General features: G+C 45.4%; 1 protein-coding gene across 1 annotated transcript in view; it reads left to right on the top strand.

Moving 5' to 3' along the window:
* Positions 1–12,396, top strand: part of SLX4IP (SLX4 interacting protein) — a 95,630-nt gene that overhangs the window by 41,035 nt on the left and 42,199 nt on the right.

The following is a 12,396-nucleotide window of genomic DNA, read 5'->3' as shown; positions in this document are numbered from 1 at the left end:
ACATCAACTAATCTCAGAAAATCCAGCCAGGACAGCTATACCTTTGGACTATGAAGTTTTGCTTAGCCTGTTTTGCATATGTCAGGAAGATTGGCAGCAAGTGAAAAGGTTGCCTCTCTGGCATCCAAAAATCATGAGCAGGCAGAAGATACTGCTGGTGGTATCCTTGGAAGCAATTGCCAGTGTAAACGCCTGAAATGGGGTGTGTTGAGCATGGGCAGGAGGTGGAGCTAAGGCAAGGATCTGCCAGATCCTAAAATAATCCAGCTACCAGCACAGTGTGCAAAGAAATCCAAGCCAGGCCTGTTTACTGTGCCAAGCTAGAGCTGGCATGGGAAACCTGCGAACATATCCATGCCCTTCGAACAGCTCAAATGGCAAGGCATCCACCGCTGCCTGGCAAAGAGAATTCTTTCTTTTTCCCCAAGCCATTTTTGTTTTTGTTTCCATGGACTCAGCGACATTAGCCAAAAAACAACAATTTGAATATGTTATAAACCTGCAACACCAGGTGGTGGCAGAGAGCAAAAATAAAATAAAATTCTATGTGATTTTTACATAGTGTTCCCCCCCTTTTGTTATAACAATTTAATTCTGATTTAAAGGGTTCCCCCTCCCCTTTGTGTAGATCCACTCCATCTCACACAGGCAATTCAAATAGCTCCTCTTTACCCCTTGTTTTCTTCCATTTCCTTTGCAGCTCCTTAGACGAAATAGTTTGCTGCTTTGAATTTCATCAGCATGTTCTGATGCTTTCGAATGAAATTGCCATACATTATGAGTGCCTGTGAGTACGGTGCGATTCTGTGCTGCTGAACTATATAGTGGATTCACACCGACAGAGATGCTCCCGGCGAAATGATGGGACAATATTTTGCAAAGTCCTCACTTCAGAGAAGTACTGTTGTTACTTCAGTAGACTTGCCACAAATATACGAGTGACGTTGGTGTTGGAAGGCTCCATTTAAACCCGTAAATTGAGTACCGACAGCAGGATCCTAGGCATGTTTACTCAGGAGCAAGTACCACTGTGTTCTGTGGTGCTTCCTCCTAAGGAGGCATACATAAGATTGCAACATGAGTGCCATGTGAAACTTGAAATGCCCATTACCAATGGATTTCTGTTGCCAATTTTCACTTCAAGGGAATATTTGATGCAAGGTGAGTGAGGTTGCATGAGTTGGGACGTTCCATTCCACCCTAAGGAACAGACGTGGGATTGTTGCGTGTCACATGTCTGTAACACATACTAGTATTGCATGCTGGGAACTTCCATTTGAGTATAGCTTTCTGTTTCGCTTTGGACACGAAGGAGATCAGACATGCTTCCTTTTGTCCTGATCTACGCTGATCTATCCAGTTCAGCCAGTGTTTTCCTTCTGCTTCGTGATTAACTTATCACTACCTCACCAGACCATTTTTTTCAGGGAGAAGGGAAGAGACTGTTTTTGTGACTGAGCAGATCTTGTGAGTCACCCTCATGAAGCAGCAGTCGGCTAGGAAAAGAAAAGCCTTTCCTGCAGTTATTATTATTATTATTTTTCTTGTTGTGGGCAACTGGCCTTTGGATTTCCATGCACCTCTGCAAGTAGGAAGCTGTCAGATGATGTGTAATGAGGTTGCAGTTTCAGATGCTATCTCCAGTTGTTCCTTACTCATGTTCGGAGAGAGCTTGTGTTTCATCATCTTTTGGCTTTCAGAAGAAGGAAAAGTGCTCCGGCAGCATCAGAGAGACTCAAAATTCCCAACAATTAAAATAGCGAGGTGACTCTTCGGTTATGAAATATGGCAGTACCAATTTTGGAGAAATTGCTGCCCCGCTTGTGAGCCACGGGGAGCTTAAAGAAGGTGACTTTTGTGGCATCCTGTTTTGGAAGGGAGAGTGTTGTTGGGAGTGGAAAGAAATGCAGCCCCCTTTCTGCGCAGACCAGGCCACCCCTCCCTTCCAGTGGAATGTACATCCAATTTTCACCCCGGTGAAAGAAATGCACCAAGAGGAAACAACACACTCGGGTGCCATTCCACTGTGCTACGTTATACTTTCTCTGGGATGCATCCAGCTCTTCGTCAACATGCAGAAGTTCTCATTCGTCGTCCCTGCCAAGCAATAGAGCAGGGAGGAGAATGCACGAAAACAACATTGAAAGTACGGGTTGTTGTTGTTGTTGTTTTGTAAAATATCCCCATCCCCAAATGGGAACATTTGCAGTGAAAACCAAACCTTGCCAAAATTCAGTATGGCCCTACTTGTAACGCTCCCAGATCCGTTGGACATCATTCTCTCTGCAGTTGTGAAGCTTTAAAAGGTAAAGGGTAAAGGGACCCCTGACCATTAGGTCCAGTCGTGACCGACTCTGGGGTTGCAGCGCTCATCTCGCTTTATTGGCCGAAGGAGCCGCCGTACAGCCAGCATGACTGAGCCCCTTCTGGCGAACCAGAGCAGCGCATGGAAATGCCGTTTATCTTCCCACCAGAGTGGTACCTATTTATCTACTTGCACTTTGACGTGCTTTCGAACTGCTAGGTTGGCAGGAGCAGGGACTGAGCAACGGGAATTGTAAAGCTTTAGCATGTTGCTAAATGTGTTTTTTTGTTAATGCTTAACAATTAAGAAAATTCTTAACAAAGGAGCTCCTCCCATGGCAGTGTCTCACCAGTTCCATTTTCTTAAATGATGAGCAACTGTTATTATTTTTTTGCAAATAAAGGGGCGTGGGTGGCGCTGTGGTCTAAACCACTGAGCCTCTTGGGTTTGCCGATTGGAAGGTCGGCGGTTTGAATCCCCACAACAGGGTGAGCTCCTGTTGCTCTGTCTCAGCTTCTGCCAACCTAGCAGTTTGAAAGCACACCAGTGCAAGTAGATAAATAGGTACTGCTGCAGCGGGAAGGTAAACGGCATTTCCATGTGCTCTGGTTTCCGTCACAGAGTCCCGTTGCACCAGAAGCGGTTTAGTCATGCTGGCCACATGACCCAGAAAGCTGTCTGTGGACAAACACTGGTTTCCTCGGCCTGAAAGTGAGATGAGCGCCGCAACCATGTAGTCGCCTTTGACTGGACATAACCGCCTGGGGTCTTTTACCTTCGTTTACACACAACATATTCTGCTTCATTTGTTTTAGCTGCAGTCCGAGGAAGAGTTCTGTGAAATCCAAAGCAGGAGTGGGAAATCTGCGGCCCCCACAGATGTTGTTGGGACTACAAATTCCACCATCTCCGACCGTTGGCTGGGGCTGTTGAAAGTCCAGCAACATCTGGAGAGGCATCTCTATCTGAAGCAACCACACTTCTTTTTTGGTTGGCCCTAAGAAAGATACTGTTCTGTTACTATCCCTTGGATCTCCTTCAAAACAGATCAGCCTGGCTGCTTGGCTTTTCTGTGCGCTTGCTTTGAAGAGTTTCCAATAAGCAATCAATAAGCTACATTCGGGTTTCTTCCTTCTCAAGTTCTGCTCTGATGCACTGTGAACCTACTGGCGACTGGCCACAAATTAAGAGCATGAGTGAAAAACCCCAGTTTCCTTAGCAACCAGCTGTTTTCCCCATCCTCAATCCAGTAAACTATTTATTAACAGAGGACATGGGGAGGGGGACAGTGAGTGCAGGGATGAAAGTCTGTCTGTCAGTTCCCAGCGCTGCATATGAAACTGGAGGAGCTGCAATGATTTATCATGGAACTGTTGGTTCTCTTAGACAATTAAGGGAATCTTAAAGTTGATGATTTCTAACCCTTGGCTGCAGTGGAAGGGCGTTTCGCATTGAAAAGTAGGAGGTAGTCTGGAGCAAAGTCGAATCAGACAGTTTTGACATGGATCTGTTTCCATTTTTTCCCAGTAGGGAGAGTCATACAAGTACCTCCTCCCATGACTCACGGTTCATTGTGGCTGGACTATAGACTCATCTTTAAAACTTGGTTATATGTCTCTGCACGTCTGGAATTTGTTTTTGTTTTTATACCGAATATGCACCATATATGCTTCTATTATTGTTTATATGGTTGTGTGTTAGATTGTATGTATAATCTTCTTAAAACCAAGGTTACAATCACCCAAATGGAAAATGATGGACTGGCTGTGATTTATTCTCAGCTGAACATCTGGCTAGTTTAGATGGCAACCTTGAGCTAGGTTGAGAGCTTTGAGAAAGAAGAAAAGTCACTTGATCCAGGGACAGTCCATACACACACACACACACACACACACACACACACACACACCTCTGTTCCGACCTCTTTTTCTTAATGGTGACTGCTCGGGCTTCAGAGAGAAAGCATTCCAGTTGTGTAGAATTCTACAGCAGGGATGTCCAACAGGTCGATTGCGATCTACTGGTACATCCCTGCGAGGTTTTGGTAGATCACAGTCGATCTCTGGCTCCCTTTCCTTAGCATCGCTAAAACTGACTCCTGCCCCACCCTCCATTGTTGTATGATCTCTGGGTGGGAAGACGGAGCTTTCTCTGTGCTGCGATCTTTTTGAGTGACTTTACCCCTTTGTCTCTTGCCTTTAACCCCCAACATGGAACTTCCCCCCCCCAAACAGTCATTTTTAAGCCCCCTTTAACTTCTCCCTAAAAAAGTTCTACAGGATGGGGTATCAGTGTGTGAAATGATCCAATGATCCCCAGGCAGGCACCTCCAGCTGGTGTAGATGTCATGGGCCAGCATGACCAATGGTCAGGGGAGATGTTCCCCAGTAACACCAGGAGGGCCACATTATTGTGAACTGCTTTGAACTCAAAGTACATTGCGTGGACAGGCGGAGTCCCCAGATCCTGCGCGGTCCCCCCGTCATGTGGAATAACGACTCAAGACAACGTGCTATGGGATTAAATTGGCCACAACTTTATTAAATTTCAAATGTGGGTAGACCTTGGCTCAGGCATTGGGCGTTCTCCCTCCCCAGTCCCCAGCCGGGGACCTAGGGAGCATCAGGGTTATCCAGTGTGTGTGTGGGGGATGGGCCGGCTCTGGAGAACATATGTTCAAGCAGAGATAGCCGCCCCCGTAACGCCGCCGCCGCAGGGGAGAGCAATGACGACCTTCCGGCGTACGGTCAAAGCCTCCCTTCAGAAACCCCTTTAACGGGGAACCCTGGTATCGCCGCCGCAAAGAGGAAGATGGACAAAAGGATTCCGCCCAAGGCCTGATACTGCCAAAGTTGTGACGTTTTGCTACGGGAAAGGCGAAACCTGCCAATGCAGGGAAATTCCTTTCCGGCCCTTTAACAGCGACCTTAACGTAGCAGCGCCCGCATACCTGTGAAGAAAATTAACTTGCAAAACATGTGAGGAAAATTAACCTGCAACATAAGACATTGACTGAGGGTGGGTAGGGTGGGAGAAGCTCTGGAGCCAAGTGAGAATTCCCAGGTAAAATCCTCCCTCCTTTGTGTGGGCAGGTAATCCCTCCCCCACCTGGCCTGGTCTCCTTGGCAACCCTTTCCCCCAGGTGGGATTGGACAACTGACTGAGGTAGGCGGAGACCTCCAGGTATCCCACCTGAGGGATGGCATAGCCTAGCCTATGCTGTTGGAGCCGCTCCAGGTCTAGGGGCTGCACGCGTCCACGCAAAGGGTGCCCCCCGTTTTAAGCGGGGAGCGGTCATTGTCAGAAAGATGGGATAGAAGATTAAATTTAATCAAATAGAATAGCAAGTTCCCCGCCCACGGTTTTACAGCATGCAGACACTAACCGGCGAAGATGTAGCCATCCATTGCATGAACTCCCTGATGTCACATGGGTTGTTGCCAGTGTTAGAAACTCGGATATAAAAGCTAGGCGCCAAATGGCTTCTTAGCCCAAGGGTACAGTCCCCCAAACAGAATATCTAGTTGTCATTTTGGGTTAAGGTAAAGGTAGCAGGACCCCTGACCATTAGGTCCAGTCGTGGCCGACTCTGGGGTTGCGGCGCTCATCTCGCTTTATTGGCCGAGGGAGCCAGCGTACAGCTTCCGGGTCATGTGGCCAGCGTGACTAAGCCGCTTCTGGCAAACCAGAGCAGCGCACAGAAACGCCGTTTACCTTCCCACCGGAGCAGTACCTATTTATCTACTTGCACTTTGACATGATTTCGAACTGCTAGGTTGGCAGGAGCAGGGACTGAGCAACGGGAGCTCACCCCGTTGCGGGGATTTGAACCGCCGACCTTCTGATCGGCAAGTCCTAGGCTCTGTGGTTTAACCCATAGTGCCACACAGCTCTAAAGTCTTATTTTTCAAAGGATAGCCTGACTGATTGATTCCTAGGTCAGATGGCTACTTTGAGAACTTAAGCAAGAAAAGCCAATAATAGTAGTAGTAGTAGTAGTAGTAATACTAATAATAATTATAATAATTTTATTATTTATACCCCACCAATCTGGCCTATTCCGACCTCTTTTTCTGAATGGTGACTGCTACCCAGGATGCACAAGAAAAAGCAATTTGGTCCCAGAAATTCATTCTGATTGTGCCGATAAAATATAACGGATCGAATTCTACAGTATGGGGTATTAGAGTGTGCGAAAAGTCCAGATCCAATGATTCCCAGGCATGCATCTCTAAGTGGTGGAGATGTCAAGTGCCATCCTGGCACCAAGGCACCTTCACTTGGTCGCAAATGGTTGATAGCTGGATGCAAAATGATCCTGATGCCTGGCTAATTTCAAAGACGCCGTCGGAGGTGCTTAGGGGCAGACCTTCATCGCTGTCTTTTGGTAGGTCCAGCTTCCACAACTCTTCCCCCCAAGTTGGCCAAGGTTGCACTCCTGAAGAGCTTAGTTTGCATTTGCCTGGGTCTAGCTAACGCATCACGCTGCAGACGTAGAATTACTCGAGGCAGTTTTCAAGTATTGAAGGTTATTCGAGTACTAGAAATATCATATCAATAGCAGGAAGGCACCTTTACAACTGGGTCATTGTGAAATCAGTTTTGCTAGGCTTCTGTGTTACAGGTATCACTCACCGAAAGAACAGAATGCTTTGATCTTCTTTTATCAAAAGCCTGCCCTCTGTTTTCTTCCCAAGAATGAAGAATTAACAGATGGCGGCTGGACCGAAACTTTTCATGTTTTTAATCTGATGAGATAAAGAGCTCCTGAAAAATATCTATCCAGTCAATAGTTAACACTGAACGGATCTGGGAACATTCTGTGGCCATTTTAAAATGTACTCCCAGTATATCGTATAAAAAAACCTAGCATGTTACATTCAACAAGTGATAACGTGAATCCAGTGGTCACAGGGTGGACTGTTCCTGCTCAGGATGCCCATTCAAGTTCCACTCCACCCACCCCAGTTTTCCAGTCGACCCTGACAAGAATCATTCAGTATTTTGTACCGCCTGAGCATCCTTGCTGACATGTTTGGGGGTGCCCCACCTTGGTTTCTTCCCACCGAAAAGTTGTTTGAACTTCTGCAAACCTCAGGGATTCCCTGAGCCTCTGTTACTTCCACCTTGTGTGTGGATGGTGCCATTCTGGCTAAGTAAGGATGGTCAATATGAGTAATGACCAATACCCAGTACGTTGTTGAGCACAATTGAAAGTGTTGATGCTGTCCTTTAAAGCACTAAACGGCCTCGGCTCAGTATACCTGAAAGAGCGTCTCTACCCCCATTGTTCTGCCCGGACACTGAGGTCCAGCTCTGAGGGCCTTCTGGCAGTTCCCTCCCTGCAAGAAGTGAGATTACAGGGAATCAGGCAGAGGGTCTTCTTGGTAGGGGTACCCTCCCTGTGGAATGCCCTCCCATCAGATGTCAAGGAAATAAATAACTACCTGACTTTTAGAAGACATCTGAAGGCAGCCCTATTTAGGGAAGTTTTTAATGTTTGGTGTTTTATCATGTTTTTAATATTCTGTTGGGAGCCACCCTGAGTGGCTGGGGAAACCCAGCCAGATGGATGGGGAATAAATAATAATTATTACAGTGGACCCTCTATATACAAATTAAATTCATTCCAGGGGTCCATATTTAACCTGAAAAGTCTGTAACTGGAGGTGCCGCTTTTATGCACGCGGGCAGTGCAATAGGGCACTTCTACACATGCATGCGCTGCGAAACACGGAGGTATACACTTCCGGGTTTGCAACCCGAAGGTTACATATCCATAGCGGTACGTAACTCAAGGGTCCACTGTATAATTAGTAGTAGTAGTAGTATTACCAAGATGAAGGTCTACCAGGCTTGCGAGCTGAACACGCTGCTTTATGGAAGTGAGTTGTGGGCAACTTCTTCCCACCATAAGTGACACCTCAATGCCTTCCATATGTGCTGCGTCCAGAAGATTTTTGGCGTCACATGGCAGAGCAGAGTCTCAAACAGAGATGTACTCTCCAAAGCCCACATTCCCACCATGTTTACACTCCTGTCTCAGCAAGGTCTACACTTCGCTTGTTCATGTACATGGAATGGAATGTGGCAGGATCCCCAAGGATGTGTTCTATGGGAGGGTTGGCTTCAGGCACTCAGGTCATTGGCAGACCAACCCTGCATTGCCAAGACATGAAGGCAAATGGGACATGAACGCTGGCAACATTAACCCTGCCATGTGGGAACCCCTTGCAGACGACCACAGCGCCTGGAGACAGACAGCCCGGTCATGTATACACAGCTGTGACCAGAAGAGGAATGACCCCTGGGAGGAGTTCAGAGATAAGAAACGCCATGGTGCGACTGTAGCAGCAAAACCGGACACCTTCATCTGCCCCAGCAGCAATAAAACATGTCTCTCCCATATCAGTCTCTACAGCCACAGCAGACGCTATAACTCTCCAACAGTTGGACTTCATGCCTGAAGACACACTCTTCCATTGTCTCCTGAGATGGATAGATGCCAACTACAGAGAACATGTGGAGGAATATTCAGTAAGCCTGTAGCTGTATAACCCATTCCCTATTAAAGTTTGTAACCCATTCCCTGTTAAAGCTTCTCTCCTCCTGGTTTCTGACTTTCCCAGTCATTTTCACCATTTTGGTGTAGTCCATCATCTTCATCAGCCATTTGTCTCTGGTCGGAACTTTAATTTCTTTCTATCTCTGGGCCAGTAGTATCTGCACTGCTGTTGTCGCATCTGTTCCTTTGATATCTCTGCACCTAAAATTCCTAATTAAAAAGCTTCTGGTTTTCTCACAACGTTATTTTAAACATTTTTTTCCAACTCATTATAAATCATTTCCTAGAATGCTTTTGTTATCTTGCATGTCCACCACATGTGGTTGAACGTATCTGCCATCAAATCTTGAGCCTCTCCATCATTTGGTTGATCCCATGGTGTGCCTTTAAATCGCCTCGAGATATGTATGGGAAACGAAATTCTTACATTCATTTAAATAATAATAATGATCCTGGTAGCTTCTGGCAGGGCGTGTGGAGAATTTCAGCATGATAATTTCCCTTTCTCCTTTCATCCTTGGCAAATCAAGAGTTCTGGCAGCACCTTCAGAAACCTGAGTCCTGTAATGGCACACAGAAAGACATCATTTGATTATGCTTTTTTTTCCTAAATAAGGGCCAGCTTGAGGTTATCTTACAAGTTCCTTGATAAGGGCCACCCATTACACCTGTCAGCCTTAATATCCCCATTTTTAGAGCCCCAGATTTCATCCCAATTTACACAGCTTGGAGAATGACTTGGTAGATGAGAGAGGAAACGTTCTCACTGCCTTCCTTTCAGAGGTTTCTTACTAAAGGGTTAAGACAGGAGGCAAGTCAGCTGTGGTGTACCTGTTAATGTTTTCAGATACAGCCAAGTTCTGTGGGTGGGAAAATCTTGCTCTGCCTCATCGCCTGCTGGTTCCTGTGTGTCTTAATAGAGCTTGTGTTAGCAAAAAGTGGTTTTGGAGGAAAGAATTGATGAAAGGCTGCTCACTCCACCTCATTTACTGCTGGAATGGGGGATTCAAACCTGGCTTACTTATGTTTGCATTACCATGGTGCCCCGTGTAATATTTTTCGTGGTTACTTGAATTGCGTATGACCAGCTGTCTATAAATAGCACTTATATTAAGTACTTACATGCCGCACAAATTCTTTCTGCTTTCACAAATAAATTTATAGGACACACATAAATCTTCACCGAGAAGTCATACATTGCAAAATAACATATATATATATATATTTTAAAGACAATCCCATAGCATTTAGAAATCAACGGAACATGTTTTGACACCTGTCTACAGATGATTTCCCACTTGTGTCATATTTTGGCTATCATCGCTCGCCGCGAACATGAGCAACTCCTTGTGAACTTTTGAACCTCTGTAGTCTCGTTCACTCATCAGGATAAGAATTTGCATTCTTCCAGCAGGTAGCTCTCTTTCCCTCTGAATTAGCGTCCTGATCCTAGTCCCAAACGGTGGGAAATGGAAGCAGTGGTCTGTCCTTTTAGACAGAAAAGAACGTCATGTTGATGCCTCCATGTAGATAGGAGCCTTCAGTTGACGGGCCAAATGCACAGAAATGTAGATTTATGGTTCTCGGGGAGAACTTGAGACTTCTTTGCAAGGCGAGTTGCACCAAACAATTCACTCACTGTGCACAGGTAGTTCAGATAGATGAGTTACTGACACCTCCTGTTTATGCTTGTTTGATGGCAACGTTTTGTGGATGGTGGCAACTGGTAACCATGAGGCTACTGCCTTTGAAAGACAACTAAGGACTAGGGCGGCCACACCCTTGCGTGCAAGTGCTGCTATGCAGTGAAGGCATGAGTGCTGCTGTCAGTATGTCTACAAAGTAATAGTTTACAAAGCTGTTGTACTACCAACCTTACTGTATGCTTGTGAAACATAGACCACTTATAAACACCATCTCCAGCTCCTCAAAAGATTCCATCAATGGTGTCTCTGAAAATTTTTACACATACTTGGGAAGACAGGCGAACTAATACCAGTGTACTGGAAGAAGAAAGATCACCAGTGTCAAAGCCATGATTCTTCGACATCAACTTCGTTGGACTGGTCATGTTGTGCGGATGCCTGATTATCGTCTTCCAAAGTGACTACTCCATTCCAAATTTAAAAATGGAAAGCTTAATGGTGATGGTCAACAAAAGAGGTTTAAAGACTCTCTCAAGGCAAATCTTTTTTTTAAAAAAAAATGTAGCATAAACACCGACAACTGGGAAACACTGGCCTGCGAGAGCTCCAGTTGGAGAACAGCCTTTACCAAAGGTGTCATGGGCTTTGAAATAAAAAAAATCCTTTCAGTAGCACTTTAGAGACCAACTAAGTTTGTTACTGGTATGAGCTTTCGTGTGCATGCACACTTCTTCAGATACACTGGAAACAGAAATCAACAGACCCTTATATATACCCTTCTGAGTAATACCCCTCCCCACTCTCACTATATGACACACGAAAGCTCATACCAATAACAAAAAAAATTCCTTCCAGTAGCACCTTAAAGACCAACTAAGTCAGTTCTTGGTATGAGCTTTCGTGTGCATGCACACTTCTTCAGATACACATCTGAAGTGTATCTGAAGAAGTGTGCATGCACACGAAAGCTCATACCAAGAACTGACTTAGTTGGTCTTTAAGGTGCTACTGGAAGGAATTTTTTTTGTTTTGACTATGGCGTATCAACACGGCTACCTATCTGTAACTGGAACCAATAACATAGTTAATCTCTAAGGTGCTACTGGAAGGATTTTTATTTTTATTTTATTTTTACAACGCAGACTAACACGACTACCTACCTGTAACTAGAACTATGGGCTTTGAAGATGTTCGAGCTCAGGACGAAAGGGAGAAACGTACTACGAGGAAGGCACGTTTGGCAAACCCTCGTCATGATCAACATCTTGCCTGGAAACCTATGTCCCCACTGTGGAAGGACATGTGGATCCAGAATTGGCCTCCATGGTCACTTACGGATTCACTGTTAAGACTGTGTTGATGGAAGACAATCTTACTCGGCTACAAGTGATAGACAAAGAAGAAGATGTATTTCTGATGTCATGACACATATTTGTGCTGGGCAGCTGAATAGTGATGACGACATAGCCCTTGTATCTCTCTGTGCTTCCACGGATGAATATTCACCAATAAGGATGTCTACTTTCTCTTGGGTACTCGTCAGTCACAGCTCCCTCTTCTCTACCAAACTACCTCATCCGCTGGAAAAGGGATACTTGAGGTCCTTGGTGATAGAGGTGACCCCCAGACCCTCACCTGGTCTTGCCACAGGTGAGACCTAGAACACCACAGAATGCTCCTCCACTCATTCATTTCTGTTTAGGCCAACGTAGCTAGGAAAAGGCGGTTCTTAATTTTTTTAAAAAAAGTAACGTGAACAGTTTGATAGGTTAACGTGAAATGTCAGGCACACAATTCAAAGAAGAATTTCTCAATCCATTTTTAAAAACTTAAGCTGGCGTGAATTGGGTAATTTTTTTATGTTAAAGTTTATACATGCT

Source organism: Podarcis melisellensis (genome assembly GCF_964234715.1).
Source record: "Podarcis melisellensis genome assembly, chromosome: 3".
Classification (NCBI taxonomy): Eukaryota; Metazoa; Chordata; class Lepidosauria; order Squamata; family Lacertidae; genus Podarcis; species Podarcis melisellensis.
The sequence above is the reverse complement of the archived record's forward strand: the minus strand, read 5'-3'. Positions and strand labels throughout refer to the sequence as shown.